At 50.8% G+C, this 19,596-nt stretch overlaps 1 long non-coding RNA gene across 1 annotated transcript; it reads left to right on the forward strand.

The window, feature by feature from the left end:
* Nucleotides 1-1,599: 1,599 nt before the first annotated feature.
* On the forward strand, nt 1,600-6,164 carry LOC132655398 (uncharacterized). Its single transcript, XR_009593212.1, has 3 exons — nt 1,600-1,735; nt 3,984-4,142; nt 5,968-6,164. It is a non-coding gene; the product is annotated as an uncharacterized LOC132655398 (long non-coding RNA).
* Nucleotides 6,165-19,596: the final 13,432 nt, after the last annotated feature.

Here is a 19,596-nt window from a genome sequence, read left to right on the forward strand (position 1 = left end):
AGTGTGTAGAGGAAGCTTGTGTTTGTGATGTCACTTTAAGGCTACGTCCCACACCCTCACTTCTTTGCTGAAAATCCCGACCATTACTCTGCAATCAGAAAAGCGTCCTTTGTAGCCCCCCCACGCCCCAAGAACAGCAGGTTATATTTAAAGATGTCTCTAGAAGACATCTTTCTTTCTTTCTTCCCCTATGTCACCCTCCTGCAAAGGTCCTCTGCCTGACCCCCCCCCCCCAGTCTATTTAGAACCTTCATCTTATCAAAACCCGTGGGTCATGAGGGGAGGTGTTGGGGGTCTCCTTGCAGGGCCCCCGTAGACATCCCGTCTCATCCCCTCCACACAAGCTTCTTTACAGCTGCAAACGTGGAAGCAGGGAGTCCCGCCTCTTCCAAGCCATCCAAGATTCCATTGCTCCCCCCTCCTTCACACCCTCCCTGAGCTAGTTTTGTGCAACGAAGGCAAAGGGGGGGGGGGAGACCAAGAGAACCAAAGAGGAGGGAGCCACGTCGCTGGACGTGGGCAGCGAGGCTGAACAGTGCGGGTGGGGTGGCCGAGGGAGACTGTAGGGGCTATAATTAAAGGGAAAATATAGAGTTTCCAGAGAAGCAGGGCTGGAGACAGCAGTGGAAGGACAGGACTTCATCAATTATCCCAACCATGTGGCAGTAACTTGTGGCCCAGGATCTGCCCCCGCCTAGTGCCAGTGCCTGTAGGGCAAGACGGAAGGGGGGGGCTGAGGTGCTGAGGTGGGAGTCCCGGAACCCACCAAAGTCCTGCCTTCCACTGTGGTCGCTTCCAAAGTGTGCCCCACTTCCCAACTGGGGACAGGGACCCTGTACCTTGAAAGTAGCTGTCTAGGGTAGGGTGCCACGCGGCCCGACGTTGAGTCGGCTGACTGCCCACTTTTTGTATCAGGAAAGTGCTTATATCCCTGCTCCTGATCTAGCATCCCCAGGGTTCACCTGGAAGAAGAGACCGAGCCTGACAGGTAGAGACCGAGCCTGACAGGTGTGGCTTGGTGACTGCTACATCAAGGCCCTGAGGTTCTGTTGGAGACGTGGAGACCACTAGAATGGGGGGCTTTGTGTGCATGCGTTATGCGACAGCCACCACCCTGTGTCTGATTCCAGATTTTTTTTTTTTTTTTTTTTGCCCTAGGGGTTGTAGGCAGATGTGTTCCAAGCTCCCTTTACACGTGGCATGGAGCTGAGGCCCAGGACCTCCTCTGCCACTTTTCAACTTGAAAAGGACTGGCGGGTACCCAGCTCGAAGATGTGTCTTTAATTTCTGCAGCATGACAGTGAGGGGAAGAATGCGCTTGGGGTCTCCTCCCAGCCTGGCGGGGCCTCCCTGGCCAGGCTGTGGGCTGGAGACTGGGGGAGGGGGAGTTGGAGCTGGGAAGGGAGGAGACGCCACGCCACCTCATCTTTAGGAAACTCTGAAACTCTGGCTTCTTGTGGAATGCTTGGCTTTGTCCGGCACTTGGAGTGTAGGGGGAGCAAAAGCCAGAATCTCCACCCCCCCACCCCCAAGAATGGTAAAGTCATCAGCAGTTGGGGAAAAAAAATTCCTCAAGAAGAAAAACAGAAAAGAGGAAAGTGCTGAGCTCTGAATTCTGTCTCTCTCCAAATTTTCCCAAATGCTTCTCCCCCACCCCAAGAGGGAGGGAGAGGCCCCGTCTGGACTCCATGGAGTGGGCAGCGGAGTGGAGACAGCCCAGGAATGAACGCACCTGGTAGGGTACACGCCCCAGTCTCCTCTGCACATGCTTCCCAGGGGTTCCAGCTCCTACTTGAGGCTCTGCTGCCTTTCCCACTCAAATCCTCCAGAAAGTTCTTCTGCCCCCAGCCTTGGCTACAGACCAGTGATGGAGAGCTGGTCTCCTGGGAGAAGGGGAAGGAGAGAGAGCAGCTGTGTGTGGGAGTGGAGTGGGCATTTAGGTCCGTGGTAAAGGCCATGGGCACAAAGCATGCCCCAGCCCCCATCACAGAGCCCTAAGGTCTTCAGATGGAGGTATACAGGGCAAAACCTGTGGGTGGAGACTAGGGATGTGGGCGCCTTTCTTCTTCCCTTTCTTCGGCATTGCCCAGTCTGAGCCCTCTGTTAGGTTCTACCAGATCACCTCCAATCCCAGCCCTTGCCTTCTGAGCAGTCCCTTCCTCCCTTCATCCCCCCTTTCCTGGCAAGTTTAAGGGGAAAGCCGATGAATTCAAGTCTGCTTGTGTTGACTCTGATGCCTGTGAGCCCTCCAGTCAGAAGTGCATAAGAAATCCTTGGCCTGGAGGTGGTGGTGCATGCTTTCCATCACTCAAGAGGCAGAGGCAGATAGATCTCTGAGTTCGAGGCCAGCCTGGTCTACAGAGTGAGTTCCAGGACAGCCAGGGCTACACACAGAGAAACCTTGTCTCAGGAAAGAGAAAGAAGGGAGGAAGGAAGGAAGGAAGGAAGAAAGAAAGGAAGGAAGGATAAAAGGAAGGAAAGAGAGAGAGAAAGAAAGAAAGAAAGAAAGAAAGAAAGAAAGAAAGAAAGAAAGAAAGAAAGAAGAACCAGGCACCGTGGCACATGCTTATAATTCTAACATCAAGCAGAGGCAGGAGGGTCTCTGTGAGTTCAAGCCCAACCTTGTCTACAAAGCAAGTCCAGGACAGCCAAGATTACACAGAGAAACCCTGTCTCAAAAAGATAAATAAAAAAAAAAAAAAAAAAAGGAAGGAAAGAAGGAGAAAAGGAAGGAAAGGAGAAAAAAGTTTTGGCTTCTGTGTTTTAGATTTTAGAGGAGAAAAATAGGAGGTGACCCCAGGAACATGCTGACTAAAGCTGTGTGTGCGGATGCTTTCTGAAGAAAGCATGGAGGGAGTTGAGACAAGAGTGGCCAATGAGAAAGAAGGGAACAGAGAGAGGGATGAACAGGGATGGAGTGTTCTGGAAGCAGGAAGAAATGGATGCTCCAAAGAGAACTATGTGGTCCAGAGGTGGGCAAAGAAAGGAGACTTCAACCAAGTGAATGGGGACACAGGTACCTCAGAAGGACTAAAGCAAGGTTGAGAAGGGAAACTCCTGCCCTCTTTCCTCCTCTCTAGAAGAAGTCAGGCCCCTACTTTCTGCCTGAGGTGAGTCCCAAGGCCTCTGGCTTCTCAGGCCTCTGGGGAAGTTGAGGAAAGAAATGGGTCTCTTTAAAACGTAGAGGCATCAGCTGACTGGATTTTCATTCACTCCTGGTGTTCCCCAGTTGGCCCTTGCTTCGTATCTCTTCCTTTCTGCACTACTCTTCCCTCTCGCCTTCCACCCCTCTCCCTCAGCCTCTTTCCTTTTCATGCCCTTTTCTTGATTTCACTTCTTTCTCTTCGCCTCTGTCCATTGTCCCACCCCTCCATGCAGTTTATTTTTCTTCCGTTGTCTTCTCTTCAAACATCTCTGCTTGGCATCTCTGCTCCCGAGTCTCTGGCTCTTCAGTCTCTACATCCTTTCCTGGAAGGATGAGTACGCCTAGTTGCCTTCAGGGAGGGGAGGGGGTCTAAGGGTCCTGTGTCATCACCGGACTGCAGTGTGTACTACAGGGATATGAATGCAAAGATTCCAACAGAGCTTGATTGTCAAGTTTTAGAGCGTGTGTATGCAGAGCTGGGTAAGAGGTTAATGTTCGAGTCAGCGATTCCCCGTTCCCTCATCCAGTTTCCCAGATAAGCTTCAGCCACAGCGACCTCCAGTCTCCCACTTCTGCACCAGCCTCCAAAGCTCCCTCCCTCCTTAGGTATCTAGAGGTCTTCAGGTGAGGGACCATGGTAGCAGTAAGAGCAGAACTCAGTCTGTTCCCTTCTGTCATGCCCGTGCATCATGTCAGCTCTGGGCAGAGGACCCAACTGGACAGAATCGGGCTTGCAGCAGAAAGAAAGCAGCACGGAGGAGGAGGATTCCATGGTTCCGCTTTCCTCCCCACAGCCTCCCTTCCTTTGCTCAGGACTTAGGGTTCACTTTCCTTTCAGATGGAGTCATTCCACAGTGCTTAAACATCAAGGGTTTATCATCTTGGAACTCAGTGAGCTGCAAAGACCCTGTGGTTGCCCCTCAGGCGACTTATATCTTGGAAATGAGATGGACAGACCTGAACGAGATCTCGTAATCACAGACGGGCAACAGACCAGGTGGTGTATGAGTGCCTGCCCTAGTCTTGGGACCCGGGGCATGCAGATGGCTGAGTGGGGGTGCTTAGGTAATGGGCAGATCCAGGTGGAGGGCTGAGTTGACAGATTGCAGCAATATATGCAAAGATTCTGGCGCAGGCGGTTTCAGACACCTTGGGAGTCTCAAGAAGGCTAGTGCTGGGCAGTGCAACTTGGGAGCACTTGGGAGGCAGAGGCAGGAAGATCTCTGAGTTTGAGGCCAACCTGGTCTACAGAGTGAGTTCCAGACAGCCAGGACTACACAGAGACACACTGTCTTGGGAGGGCAGGGGAGGAGACGCTGGGCTAGAGCTGTGACTGAACGTGGTACAGCCCCTAGAGAGAATCTGAAGCAGGAGGGATCACAGTTAAGCCTGTAAAAGGTCATCATGGTCCCTGAATGGTGTGGGTGCAAGTCCTGAAGGGTTTGAAGCAGGGATAGCAGAGGAGTGGCTGAGAAGTGCCAGCATGGCCCAAGTAAGGAGGCATGTACTGGGTTAGTGAGACCAGAAACAAAAATGGAGGAAGATGGATTCAGGAGCTTTGTGGAGGAGAACTTACAGGAGTTAGGTTCAGAGTGGATGTGGAGTTGGGTGATGAGGCCTGGGAATGGCTGGCTCCTGAGCTTGTCTGGGAGAGAACAGGCTGGATGGAGAAGATCCTGAGTTGGGTGTTTATGGCAGACACTCTAGTCAATTCTATTCAATACAAAATTCTGCAAGCCTCTGGGGATCATCCCTACACTGGGAAAGTATGATGCTCAACAGCTCAGACCCTTAGAACGGGGTAGGGAGGACCAGGAGAGTCCATGAGATGCAAACAAAAGTGCATCTGGCCGAGGCACACGTAGCTGTGGGCTGCAAATTGCTCCATAGCTCAGACCTTTATCTCCCGGATCTGTAAAGTGGGGTTAGCAATAATGCCACTTTACTGGCTGGTCTGTGTCTTGCACAGTAAACAAAGACCTCCAGAGAGACCCAGGGATTAAGGACAGAGCCTGGGGGAGAGGAGGCAGGCTTCATGGAGGAGGGGCTTTACAGCCAGCCTGGCAGTTCAGGCTGTGATACTGAACGCAAGGCTCAATCTGGAGAAGGTACAGAAAATCCAGAAAGGGAGGGGGCAGGGGTATGAATGATGACAAGCAGGCAAGGGGTTGGGCTAAGGAGGCAGGCTTCATGGAGGAGGGGCTTTACAGCCAGCCTGGCAGTTCAGGCTGTGATACTGAACGCAAGGCTCAATCTGGAGAAGGTACAGAAAATCCAGAAAGGGAGGGGGCAGGGGTATGAATGATGACAAGCAGGCAAGGGGTTGGGCTAAGGAGCCGTATAAGACAAGGCTGGACAAGTCAGCTGGGGCCAATTTCCAGAATCCCGGAACCCCGGAAGCACAGTCCTAACATAGTGACCACCTCTGAGCAGGGCCCGGCTGTGACTTTTGACAGAGGCTTGTCCAAAGCACGTGGACCTCAGTGACATCAAAAAGACCCAAATAAAAAGCTGGCGCCCTTGAAGTGGGGAGGGGAGTTCTGGGGAGAAGTGAGTGGGTCTGGGATTAACAAGAAGGGGTGGAGGAGCTGACCCCTGCAGTGTTACTGTCGGCCCTCTGCTGAGCTCCAGAATGTTTAGGGTCTGGAGGTGAAGTATCAAAGTAAGAGGGGACATGCTTGTTGGAAGAAAGTTTTGTGCTCACTCCTTTCCCCCCCCCCCCCAGAACACTGAGGCCCATAGCAGGCAAGCGACTGTCTGTGGCCCTGTAGCTGGGGCCCAGGGCTCTCCGTGAGATAAAATCTTCGTTGTCTTTTTTTCAGCCCCTCTGATGTTCGCTTTGTCCATCTAGGGAAGCAGCAGAGGTGGAAGAAGCGGGCATGGTACGAGGCCACCATATCATCCCAGCCCAAGTCTGGGAGCCCCGGGCAGTCACAGCTCCGACAACTCCACACTCTCAGCTGGGCCCTGTGGCCAGAGGGGGAAGGGAGCTTGGTGGGTAGGGAGGAACTGCCACCTGGAAGGCCTTGATGGGAACCAGCTGGCCGGGGTGGGGCCCCGGGAGTGTGGGTTGCAGGGAGGGGCGGGGCAAGATGGGCAGGAGGCCACAGTGGGCGGGCGACTGACAGCTCTGAGCTGGGCGTGGCTGCTGGAGGCCCCCACCTTCCAGACTGCTGCAGTCCAGATGCCTCCGCAGCCGGCCAGGCTCATCCAACCCGCTGACCTCATTCCCAGCTCCCGCCGGCCCGGACAGCCCCCCTCAATTGTCTGCCACGTAGACCGGAGCCTCGGCAGCATTTTCCGTAGGGCTGGGAGAGAACCCAGGCACCTTCAACCCAGAAATATGCTCAGCCAGGCAGAGCTGGGGAGGGTAGTGGTGACCACCCTGTGCCTCAGTTTCCCCTCCCCAAATACGAGTCCCAGTGAATGGAGAGGACTGGGAGGAGGGAGATGTGAAGCAGGTTAGAGCTGGCAAACGAGAATCAAGGGGTCGGGGCAGGGGGTGTGTGTGGGGTGGGATTCCTGGAGGTCACTCTAGCAATCCCTCAGTCTCTTAGGCCTGGAGAGTATTCCTCTCAAGAAAGGGCAGAGGTGGGAGTGAGGGGTGAGGGGGTTTCCCTCCTTTGCCAAACTGTTCGTAAGAGGGGGAGTTCCCAGAAGGTTTGAAATCCTTTGGGAAATCTGGCCTCCCTCCTGCTGCTTTAGGTTGCCGTTTTGCCAGTCTGCACCACAGCAGCCAAGCTGTGGTGAGGTGTGGGTAGTGTCCTCTCCCTGGGCACCTCGGAGGCCTTGTCTTGAATCCCTGGATAGAGCTCTCTGCCTCTGACCTCTGTTTCTCCCTTGCCTCCCTGTCCCAGAGTGGGTCTCCAGCTGACCCTGACTGACCAAGAGGCCGTCCCCACTGGCCCACAAGGAGTTCCAGGCTTGTGAGTCATCCTGGAATGTCCGCCCTGCCTCCAGCTCCCAATCCCTAGCCAGGGACCCTCTTTTCCCTCTTGTTTGACAGGGGTCCTGGAGGCAGAGAGGAATTTTTGCCTGCCACAGTTACAAGTGAGCTAGAGATGGTTCCTATCGAATGGCAGGCTTCATGACTCCCACATCCCAGGTGAGGAAGCTGATGAGGGGCAGATATAGAATGGAAGGAACTTGGATGGACTCAGGTTGCTTTAGGGCTCAGCCTCACCTAACTCCAAGTCTGCTCAAGCTTCCTTCAGAAAAGTCCTCTGCCTGTGAGGACTGATCTGATAACTCTGGGGGTTGTGGGGGGAGGGATTCATTTCCCTGTGCCTCAGTCTCCTTATCAGGGAAATAAGAATACAAAGGCTGAACAGAAAACTTCCTCTGCTCAAGTAGGACTGTGATTAAAGGGTCAGACTTTAGCCACCCAAAGCAGTGCAAGCCTTTAGTCCAAGTGCTTGAGAAGCAGAGACAGATCTCTGAGAGTTCAAGGCCAGCCTGGTCTATGTAGTGAGTTCCAGGATAGCCAGCTCCACGGTGAGGGACCGTCTCAAACAAACAGAAAATAAAAAAAGGATAAGAAACACATTGAATCTCTCTCGCCTCCCCCTTCTTTTCCCCCTCCCCCACATTCATAGTCCTCATCAGGTCCTCACAATTTCTATTTCTACATCTGACGGCCCTCCCCCATCTTCTCCCATTCCAATCACCATCTCCCCACCCTTTTGCAATTCTCCTCCCCCTGGGCAGGCCACTGGGGTTTGAACTTTCAGTACCAGCTGTGGCCAGGACCACTCCTCCATCTCAAGAGCCTTCAGGCTCCTCTGAGGTTTGTGGGGACAAAGGAGAGAAAAACTGCTCTTCCCCACCCACCCACCGGGGACCTTCAAAGCAATGACTTTTCTTCCCTGAATAACATTAGCGGAAAAAAAAATAAATAAAAGAAAGAAAACTGTCCCCTTCACATCCTGGCACTTCACCTTAAGTGTGACCACTGGAGCAGCTTGCCTTGGCTGCGGCCTGAAGCTGCACCCTTCTAGGAACTTCTGCCTCTGGGAGCCAGTGAGCTCTCAGAAGGGATGTTCCAGGGGATGAGATATCTGCTGGCCCGGGGAGGCGTGGGAATTGGGCGGCCAGCAGGACTAAGAACAAACATCTGTACCAGGCTGCTCTGCGCTTCACACGGTTGCACTCACACAAAGTCCCTCAGGCGGGTGTGATTACCGCCTGCGATTTCCGAGGAAAGAAAGGCACAGAGAGGCTAGGCCAGCTGCCCCGAGTCACAAAGCCAAGCGCCGGAATTCCAACTCCGAACCCTCCCGCTTAACTGCTCTACTCCTGGCAGCCCCCACCGACCCGGGATAGACTGCAAAGGGCACCATCGTACCTAGGTGGAAGAGGCAGCTGTGCAGGCAGACAGGCCCTCTCCGTGCCGGTGCTCATCCAGGGAGACTGCAGAGCTGCAGAGCTGCAGAGCTGAGAGAGCACAGCAGCCAGCCTCCCTCTCCTCACTGAGGACGACTGTGAAAACTACACATCCTCACGGCATCTCCGTGAACCCTTGCAGCCCTGATCTACCTTAGCATAGCCTTAATAGCTGTTTCACACACAGAGGGACCGAGGGAGGCCAAGCGGGACCTGAGCATTACCCAAGGCCCCTTTTCTAGAGCTGGGACAGATGGAAGTGAGACACAGTCATGGCCGTTTTTGGCCATGGCTCCGTGTGTTCCTTCCTTGCACGGTCACCTAGTTTATCCCAGCAGACCATGGGCATCTGGGGAAACTGACAGCTTACAGCCAGGAATGCAAGGAACATTTTCTACCTTCTCACCTAAGACCCCACCCACCCAAGGAAGGTCTTAGGCTTGCTTTATACATGACAGGAAAGCCCTTGTTGGGAGTCAGCCCAGCCAGCAAGTGATAACAACTCTTCCTCTTTTCTATCAGCCTAGAAACCCTAGCTGCATACCCCACATGGGCACCCAAGCTAAGGGTTCTTGAGTGTGTCCTGAGTGTCAGGCATCATCGTTAGGTCACTGAGGGATCTTAGCCATCCCGTGGTGTAGGTTCGGTTCTATTCATATTTTAATAGTCATTTTACAGGTGAAGAGAGAGTCTCTGCGTGTGCGCCTACACACCAGAAGAGGGCACCAGATCTCATTATAGATGGTTGTGAGCTGCCATGAGGTTGCTGGGAACTGAACTCAGGACCTTTGGAAGAACAGACAGTACTCTTAACCTCCGAGCCATCTCTCCAGCCCCTTGTTGTTTAGAGACAGGGTTTTTCTGTGTAGCCTTGGCTGTCCTGGACTTGAACTGGACTAGGCTGGGCTCAAACTCACAGAGATCCACCTGCCTCTGAGTGCTGGGATTACAGGCGAATGCCACCGCACCTGGCTGTTGCAGTTTGACCTTATGCCGTCACCTATTTTGTATCTTTCCATGATGACGATTGTGGAAGCCAAAGGAAGGGCATCAGATTTACCGGAGCCTGGAAGTGCAGGAGGTTGTGAGCTGCTTGGTGTAGGGGCTGGAAACAAAGCTCACGTCTTCTGCAAGAACAGCAACTGAGCCAGAGGGTGACGTCACACCCCTTTTCTCTCAACACTCAGGCAGAGGCGGGCAGATCTCTGAGTTCGAGGCCAGCCTGGTCTACAAAGTGAGCTTCAGGTTAGCCAAGGCTACACAGAGAAACTTTATCTCAAAAAACAAACAAGCAAACAAACAAACAAACAAACAAACAGATAGAACAGAACAGCAACTGTTCTTAACTACTGAGTCCATCTCTCCAGCTTCTGTGTAGTTAAACTCCATTGTCGCTTTGATGGATCTGGAGATTTCCCAGAGGTTAGTAGTATAGCTTATTTCTGGGCATGTCTGTGAGGGTATTTCCAAAGAGGATTATCTGGGGGGTGGGGAGTCTTCTCCCAGAAGTACCAACACCATCCCATAGGCTGGGAGCTTGGATGAAAGAAAAGGAGAAAAGCAGGGGAAAGTGCAATGTAACAGACCTTCTCTCTCTGCTGTCTGGCTGCTCTGTCCCACCCTCTGGCCACCACAATGTTCCCTGTCACCCCAGACCTGTAGCGTTGGGGCAGTTGATTAAGGATGAAACCGTGAGCCCAAGCAAATCTTCTTTCCTTCAAACTGTTTCAAGTTTTTGATACATTCCCACCTTAGACTGTATCTTCTTAAGTGTGATTCTGCTTGTCTCCCTCTTGCCTTCCTGGGCACCCCATCACTTACCAGCTTCTCTTTGTCCCTGTGGCAATAGCACATTGGAAGTTTAGCCACCCACAATCAGAATGGACATCCATGCCTGAGTGGGGCCCATTCCGGGGGGGGGGGGCAGAGCCACGTCAGCTCCAGGAAGGAGCAGGAACCCTGTCCCTGAGCCCTAACTTATATGTCATACTTTGTTTTTATTTGTTCCCGTCCCCCACAACCCTTCCCTCTCCTGACTGATCCCCTTCCTTCTGCCAGATCTAGCTCTCTCTTCACTTCCTCGAGCCACCTTCCTAAAGACCCTCTTTAGTTCTGCCCCCATTTTTTCAGCTAGGGTACGGGCAGTCAGTGCAGGTTACTGGAAGCCCGACACAATGTACCAATATCCTGGTCCTACCAGAGATCAAGCTTTACCTCTTTCCAGAGGTTTCCGGGATGTTCACAGCCCACCTGTCTCCTCGGCTTCGGGATACTTAGAGCTAATCTGTCCAGTACTTTCCTAATGTTAGTTTTTTCTTTTTCTTTCTCGTTCTTTCTTTCTTTCTTCTTTTCTTTTTTTTTCTTTTTGGGGGGGGAAACATTCTTGTATATCCATTACAGTTGAGTTAGTGTCCTCCTTTAGTGTAGTGATTTGCACAGAGGTACCAGCACTGAGATAGCACTGTGAGTTAAACTCCAGGCAGGCCTTACTCCAGTTGCACTCGGTTTTTCCCTAGTGTCCATTTTCTGTTCCAGGATCCACCTGGGATCAGACTCCGTGTCCGTCTCCTTGGTCTCCTCTGGCTCATGCCTGTGTCTTAGTCTTGGATGCTTCGGTGTGACTTTGAGAGTTTTGAGGAAAATGGGTCGTGTGTTCTTTATGTCCCATGGTTACTTCAGCACAGCCAAACTTTCCTCAAACAAAACCTTCCCGACAAACAGATAAAAGCAGCACTACCCTGGACACAGAAGCGATGGGAGAGCATGCGAAACCATCAGGCCCTCTGCGTATGACCTTCATAGAATCCCTGAAACTCTAGAAACCCCTAGGGGGGCATGGAACCCAGTCTGAAAATCACTAATTTGGGCAAACTCTTCTCAGAGGCTGATTTTGCACTGTGGAAGGTCATCAGGAAAAAGGCTTGGACACTTCCGGTAACAGGGTCTAAATTTCATGTAATTTATGGGATCTGAGTGATAATTTTGTGTGCGTGTGTGTGACAGAATATCCTTAATCTGAATAACGAGCCTGTGACTCGGAGGTGGTTCATTAAGGCTTGGGAACTAGGACTGAAAAGAGTACTAGTAAACCCTGAACAAGAATTCAGCTTTCAGCCGGAAGGTGGTGGCACACATCTTTAATTACAGCACTCAGGAAGCAGAGGCAGGTGGATCTCCGTGAGTCCCAAGACAGCCATGGCTACACAGAGAAACCCCATCTCAACAAACACACAAACAGCTCAACAAAACAAAAATCCATTTCCTCACAAAGCCCGTGCTAAGCACAGGGACAGGTTGGATGGTTTCACGCAGGCGGCAGCTGCGGAGAAACGGCGAGTGAGGGATCCTGCACGCTGAGAGCACGGCTTGCTGGAAGGGTGATCCACACCATCTGGATCCCCAGTGTACTGTATGTTGTGAGGCTTTGTCAAGTAGTGGCAGAGAGCTCCTGAGATTCTCGCATCGTCTTCAAACACACCACAGCAGTGGTTTTTCTGGTGAGTTATTGGCTGGCTCTCTCTCTCTCTCTCTCTCTCTCTCTCTCTCTCTCTCTCTCTCTCTCTCTCCCAGAACAAAAAGCAAAATAAACTTTCCAGGATAAAAATGAATGGATTTTTTTTTCACAACCCCCGCTCCTGGAGGCAGGAAGAAAAACAGACTCCAGAGGCTGGACAGAAAATTGCATCCTCTCCGTCAAACAGATGCTAAGTAATGCGTTCCACAACATTTGAGCTCAGCTGTATTCACCACCACACGCGCGAGAGCGGGAAGCCGACTTCTGGCAATTTTCGTGTATCAGCATCGGGTGCCACGTAAAGGGGACGAGAAGTTAATTGAATTTGAAAAGCTCTTGCTATCACTAATCCCAAGAGAGGGTTTCTCTGCACAGCCCTGGCTGTTCTAGAACTCACTCTATAGACCAGGCTGGCCTCAGACTCAGAGATCTGCCTGCCTCTGCCTCCCAATACTAGGGTAAAGGTGAGCGCCACCACCGCCCGGCAACTCTGGCTATCTTGTAAGCTTATTAAAACTTGTAAATCTGAGTGGAGGAGATGACTCATTCAGTAAACTGCCAGCTGTGCAAACAGGATGACCAAAGTTCAGATCCCCAGAACTGCAAGTAGAGACTCAATTCCCTGAAGCTCAATGGCCAGCCAGCCTGGGCTAATGAGAGACCCTGTCTCAAAAAACAGAAATAGGTGCCAACTGTGGTAGCACATGCCTTTATAATCCCAACACTTGGGAGGCAGAGGCACAAGGACCTCTGTGACTTCAAGGCCAGCCTGATCTCCATAGTGAGTTCCAGGCCAGCTAGGGCTGTACTGTAAGATCTTATCTCGAAAAGAAAAGGAAACAAAACAGGAAAAGGAATTAGGGGGTGAGGGTGACGTGGCTCAGTGGGTAAGGGTGTTTTCGAACTATGTAAATTCAGTCCTCAGGACCTACACCGTAGAAGGAGAAAACTAACTTCCATAATTTGTCCTTTTTTTCTCAACACACATGCCCTGACACACAAACACACCTAAAAAAAGTAAATATTATAAAAATGTTTCACAAAATTAAAGGTGGAGACCGACTGCAGGCCTCTATGCGCACAGGCACTCTTGTGCAGAGACTTGTAAATCTTTGCTCCTGTCAGGTTAAGTTTGGACTTCCAGAAGTATTAGATGGATTGTCATCTGCCCAAGCTGCTGTTCAAAGTCTTAAAACTGGCCTCTAGGAAATTAAGACTTGAAGCTTTGTGTTGTGGACACGGAGTCCCTTGCCAGGAGTGGTGGCAACAGCGAATTTTGTTTGTTGGTTGGTTGGTTGGTTTTGGAGACAGGGTTTCTCTGTGTAACAGCTCTGGCTGTCCTGGAGCTAACAGATACCTGCCTGCCTCTGCCTCCTGAGTCTAGAATTAAAGGCATGCGCCACCACGCCTGGCCCAAGGTGGCAATGTCTTTAATTTTGTAAGAAATATCAAATATTAGTCTTTTTTTAAAAATATCAAATACGATCAAACTTGTGTTTAGGAAAATTTTATCTCTCCCACCTTGTAAATGTTTTAATTCTCCCCCACCCACCGAAACTTTTGTTTACACAAAGGCCCAGTGTAATCTAATCTAGGAATTAGATGGCCCGGAGTGGTGACCTTGTGCCTCATTCTTTTCAGACCAGCCAACAGATTAAGATTGTGAAGGTGACTGGGAGGGAATGAGGGATCGGGACACGGCTGGGATACAGAGTTAATAAAATGTAACTGATAAAAAAAAAATAATAAAATAAAATTTAAAAAAAAAAAAGATTGTGAAGGTGAACCCCAGCCCTGGAGAAAAGACAGAGCCACACCACCTGAGTTGGGATAAAAATCAAATGCATTTCCCGTCTATTTCCCAGCATGTCTTCTTGATTAAAAGCAACATTTGCCTTGTCCAAACACTTCAGTTAGACTGTCTCTAGCTGGGCTGTGGTGGTGGTAGTGATGATCCCAGTGCTTGGGAGGCAGAGGCAGGTGGAGCTCTATGAGTTTAAGAACAAGCTGGTCTACAATGCGTCCAGGACAGCCAAGGATACACAAAGAAAACAGTTGTCTCTTTCTTTGTGATCCCGAACTTGGGGGGTCACAATAACGGAACCCAGCACTTGGGAGGCAGAGGCAAATCTATGTAAGTTTAAAGTTAGCTTGGTCTACATAGTAAACTCCAGAACATCCAGGGATACAAAGAACAAAAGGGGGGGCTATGTCTCAAATAAAAACAAACAAAACCAAACAGAACTACACAGGCACACACAAAGATAGTCTCATTTTGTAGCCCAGATTGGGTTGCCACTAGCACTCATGCCTTTGCCTACATGCTGGGATTACAGGCAGGTCATCATGCCTGAATGAGCAAATAGTTGTATCTCCTCTTTCTTTTAAACAACTCAGGTGAGACCAGGCTTGAAGTTGGTCATAGATCAATTGGAGTGTGTGGACACACTTGGCATAGGTGATCTTCAAACACCTTCCTCTGGTGTTTGATAACTCTGGCTTATATCACCATGCTTCAGGAACAAAAGGGCTCTTGGCTTGATGATTATTCTTGAATACGACATGAGTTGATAAGATGCTTTGGATGTCACAGCCCAGGTATGGCCAGTGACATTTGTCATCAGGAAGGTCCCTCCTCCAAGATGAAAAAGACCTGTTTCTGGATTGCTCTTCAGCGTCTTTTAGTGCAAGCTAGTGTCCCCTAAGATGCCCTCTCCCCTTCTCTTCTCAAAGTTAGCATTCTCAATTTTACCAAGACACATGTCAACCTAGGATTATAAAACTACATTTCCCATCTTCACTTTCAGCTGGATGTGGTCACATGACTATGTGGCCAGTGGGAGGTAATCAATCAAGAACGGCTTGTAGGGTCTTAAAGGAATGGGGCCTGGCATTCCTTTCCAGTTCCTCCCCACTGTTGCTTAGCACCATTTAGTGGTCAGCCATGGAGGAGCCTGAAGTTGAAAACAGAACCCGCGGGTAGCCAAAACACAAGATGAAAGGAGTCTGCGTCTCCGAACAAATCAGTAAAGGAAAAACCTATTTCCCCAAGTCTGGGGCTACTGTCTTCCAGACTGTCAGATAAGAGAGACGCTAACTGCTGTCTCTTTAATGGCTGTCCTGTTTGCCAAAGTATAGTCTTGACACGTAGCTGAGGCTGGCTTGGAAATCACTGTGGAGTTCACAGTGATTCTGTGTGTTCTGTCTCGTGTCTGTTTCATCCGTGCCCAATGCCCCCTTTAGCCTTCCAAGTGCTATGATTACATGCATATGCCACCATATGCAACCTTTACTATTGTTGTTTTTATTTATTTATTTATTTTTCTGTTTTAAATTTTTTTCTTTTACATTTATTTTGTGTGTGTGAGAGTGTAGGCGTTTGTCTCTCTGTGTGGGGGGCATGAGTGTGGAGGTCCTTCTACCCTGTGAGTTCCTGTGAGTGAACTTGGGTGGTCTGGGTTGGTAAAGGGACTTGCTGAGCCATCCTGACGGCCTGACACTATTATTTTCTGACCTCAGTGATGAGGACTGAAATCTAAATCCTCCCCAATAGGCGTTGAAGGAAATAATAGCAACTGTGCTTGAGGGCCACTCCTATCCCTGGAAAAGAGTGAGGAAATGAACCAGTGACTTCGTGTTTTCATAAGGCTACTCACGATCACAGTCTTGAGTGGCTTAAGCAGATAGCCTCAGAGTCGGCAGCTGAACTGCCCAGACATCACCAATCTAGTACAGATTTGCTGTTGAGTTTATGCTAGCAGGCCAATTATCTCTATGGTTTGCATGGGTGTGTGTGTGTGTGTGGAGGGGGAATTGAACCCAGGGCCTCAGGAATACTCTGCTAAACAAAGCCCTGCCTGAGCGGCAATCCTAAACACAGCTTGGAGGCTTGAATCTCCCTCACCGTTTGCAGAGTTTTGTTTCTGACCAGGAGCCTGGAATCAATGACATATTATTAAGACTATTTTAAAAACCACATCCAAACATTACATCAGAACTTAAAGAATTCTTTCCAGAGTGAAATTCAACCAAAGGACAGATCGCTGCACTGCCTGCTGCTCTCTCTAAGCTACAGAGGATGGTGAGGCCTTTGGTCTTTTGGAAACCTGGCATCTACTGACCTTTCACACTTGAGAGGTGAGGGTGGATGGTCATCAGAGATCCAGCCCTTCCAATCTGGTCCGAATCTAAAGCCGTCTGACAGAGTTACTAAATATTTGCCGCCATTCCTAATGACCTATAATTGTGGTTTGGGGTTTTCTAATTCAGAACAAATAGGAGTCCCTTATAACTACTGTGTCATTTCCCTCATTAATATGGGGTAATTATCCTGCAAATTGCTTTTACAACGTTGCTTTTTTTTGTTTGTTTGTTTGGAAGTAAATGCTTCCGATGTCAGCTTCAACTTGGTGGTTGGTGTGTGAACTCAATTCTGGCCCATCCCTTTAATCCCAGCACCCAGGAGGCAGAAGCTGGCAGATCTCTTGAGTTTCAAGCCATCTGGATCTACATAGAGTTCCAGGCCAGTCTAGAGCTATGTAGTAAGACCCTGGCAAAGGTTGGGGGGTAGGGGAGAGGAGGTAGAGGAGGAATCCTGAGAAGCAAGCTGGATGTGGCAGTGCACACTTGGGAGGGGGAGGGGAAAGGATCAGGGGATCGAGGCTGGTCTCATGTACCTCATGAGTTCATGGCCATCCTCAGCTCCAAGAAACCTTTATTTAAAAAATAAAATAAAAAGTGTGAGAAAAAGCTTCTCAGCTTCCTTCCTGGGCTGCATTCCACAGTGATAAGGAAATCCCAGCAAGGAATCCTGGTGGCTTTTAAGATCTCCCAGCCTGCCTAGCTCATGATGTACAGCCACGCTGTGGCAGCTGGGCCCAGCACCAAGGCTTCTGCTGGTCACTGGCAGCTAGTGGGAGGGGCTGACTCAAGAGCCCAACAGACAAGAGATCCAGAGAGATGAAGCAACCTGCCCTTTGCCCAGCTGCTGTTGAGGGGCAACACAGGCTCCATCCTGAGGACTTTGACTTCCCACCACAGCTGGCCACGAAAGGGGCTTTCTAGTTCTGCAAGCCGTGGCCTTATCCTCCTTAGTCTACTCTCTTCCTCTCCGATCCTCTCCCAGCAACTCCACCTCCCCTTCGCCCCCGCCCCGCTCTTTCTGGAAAAGGCAGCAGCTCCGTGGTCTTCCTGAGCTGCCTGGGACCCCTTGTGTACTGGTCCCCTCCCAATTCCCAGCCTCCCCTCAGGTCCTGCGGCTGGAGGCGGAGAGGGTGCCACGTCCTGCAGAGCACTGGTGGCCTGCCAAAGCCGCAGGCCCTTCCTCCCCGGTGGCGCAAGGCCTGGGTGTGTCCTGCCCAGCGTGGACCCTGCTCCAAAACAGCATTTAGGAGACAGTCCCTTCCCCGGTCTCCTCCTGCCGCTTCCAATGCCACCCCAACGCTCTCCCATGTCCCACTCTCAGGATATTTCAGAGATTCTTCTGAGGTCCCGTCTCCGCCTACCTGGCACCAGGTTCTCCCACAAGCCTGCCTCGCTACGATGCTGGCTGGCTGATAACGGGGAACGAGGGAGGCAGGTATGGGGGATTTGGGTAGGAGCAAAGAGGGAAATGATGCAAATGTATTTTAATTAAATACATAATTAAATATTTAGATAATTTTTAGATTTTAAAATTAAAATTTAAAAGATAAAGAAATAAATACATGATAAATAGAAAATAATAACGGGGGTGGGGTGGACAGAGAGCACTGGGAGCTCTGCAGAGGCTCCACCCTGTTGCTGTCTCTCCTAGCACCCTGCCTAGTGGGTACTGAAGCTCATAGAATACTGGAGAACTGCCTGGGCTCTGGGCTCAGACCTCCATTTCAAACCCCAGCCTTCCCTTTTCTCTGCCATAATTTCAGGCAAGTTTCTTGCCGTCTCTGTGCCACCCTCATTTGTTCTGTCTCTAAAATGGGACGAATGAGCCTCTCGTTAAGGGCTTTCTGCCCCAGCCCAGAGCCAGGTGTAGAGCTGCTCCTGTCCACCTCTGGGATGGACCCTTCTCTCCTGCCTGGCCCCAGTCAGCATCCTGGCCCTGAATCCTGCTTCCATCCCTCTTCCCTCTCCTAGGGTCTCAAGTGCCCCTCTGCTTCTCCTGGGTAGAGGCAGGAGGATCAGGAGTTCAACATAATCCTTGGCTAAACAGTTAGCTTGATGCCAGGCCGGGTCACATGAGGGTTTGTCTCAAAAAACAAAAATGAACAACCAAATCAGAAGCCAAACCAAACTGACCAAACAAACAAACAAAAAAAACAAGGAGACCGGGAGATGGCTCAGTATCTACTTCGTGAGCATAGAGGAGAAAGCAGAGAGAGGCTAGAAAGCCCATAACTGGCTTGCTGGTTAGCCCGTCCAGCCAATCAGTGAGGCCCAGGGTCAGTAAGAGACTGTTCCAGTCTCAAAAAATATCATGGGGAGTGATAGAAGATATTCACTGTAAACGTCTTGCCTCCATGTGTGTGTGTATGCGCCTGCCTTCAGGAGCACACAGACACACAGACACACACAGACACACACACACACACATCCATAACACCCATGCTCCCACATGTACCTGCTCCCACATGTGCACAGGCACAAAACAAGAGCACACCATCCAAGGGCAGAATTCTGTTTCCCGCTGTATCTCCCACGCTAGCCACAACGCACTATCTGCAACCCATCTCGGAAACACCCCCAAACAAGAAAGCCCTATAATGAACTCTGGGCTTGCAGGGAGGAGCCCTGTTCTCCAGCCACCCGGCTCTGTCACCAAATAGCCTTGAGACCCTGGACCTCCCCGAGACTTGCTTTCCACTGTTGTGCAGTGGGCGATGATCCCATCCAGCCTCCCTCCTGGGGTTGTCCTGGGGTTCAGCTGCACAGACTGAACCCCATGCTTTGTAAACCATGACTAGGTTTACAAATTCAAGGCCTGGTCATCACAGGGATGGGAAGGAAGAGTGGACCAGGCCTGTAGGCATCTCCGGACTCAGGCTGTGCCAAGGGTGTAGTCCTTGGGCTTTGGACTGCAAGGAGCTGTTCCGAGGTGGAACCGACTGGGTCTCATCTTAGGGCTAAACTTTGGTGCAGGTACCTAGGGGCTCTGTCTGCTGTGACCCGCCACCTGCTCTCTCCCTTCCTCCCACAGCACCTTCGAATGCCTACCCTCAAGAGGGCCAGGAACCCACACTGGATCCTGATGGCCGGAGGCCTTGCCAAGTCTGGCTGTGGTTATAATTCCCCTCCCTCCCATCCTCTGAACTCCAGCCCAGCAGAATTAGGCATTTCCTAATATTAGTCATGATTCCTTCAGCCACAAGTGCCAACAGCCTAGCTCAAAGTGGCTTAAGCAGAAAATTAAAGGTATTTGGCTCATCTCATAGGCCAGGCCAGTGTGCCAGGCTCTGAGGGCTGGAGGGTATCGCAGAGAGGTTTCTTCCTCGCTTGGTTTTGCTTTTCTCCACAGCGATGGCTTTTGTCCTGCACAGTTTGGCTTCACGAGGGAAGTCCTCAGACAGCCTCCTTAGCC

Source organism: Meriones unguiculatus, chromosome 7 (genome assembly GCF_030254825.1).
Source record: "Meriones unguiculatus strain TT.TT164.6M chromosome 7, Bangor_MerUng_6.1, whole genome shotgun sequence".
Classification (NCBI taxonomy): domain Eukaryota; kingdom Metazoa; phylum Chordata; class Mammalia; order Rodentia; family Muridae; genus Meriones; species Meriones unguiculatus.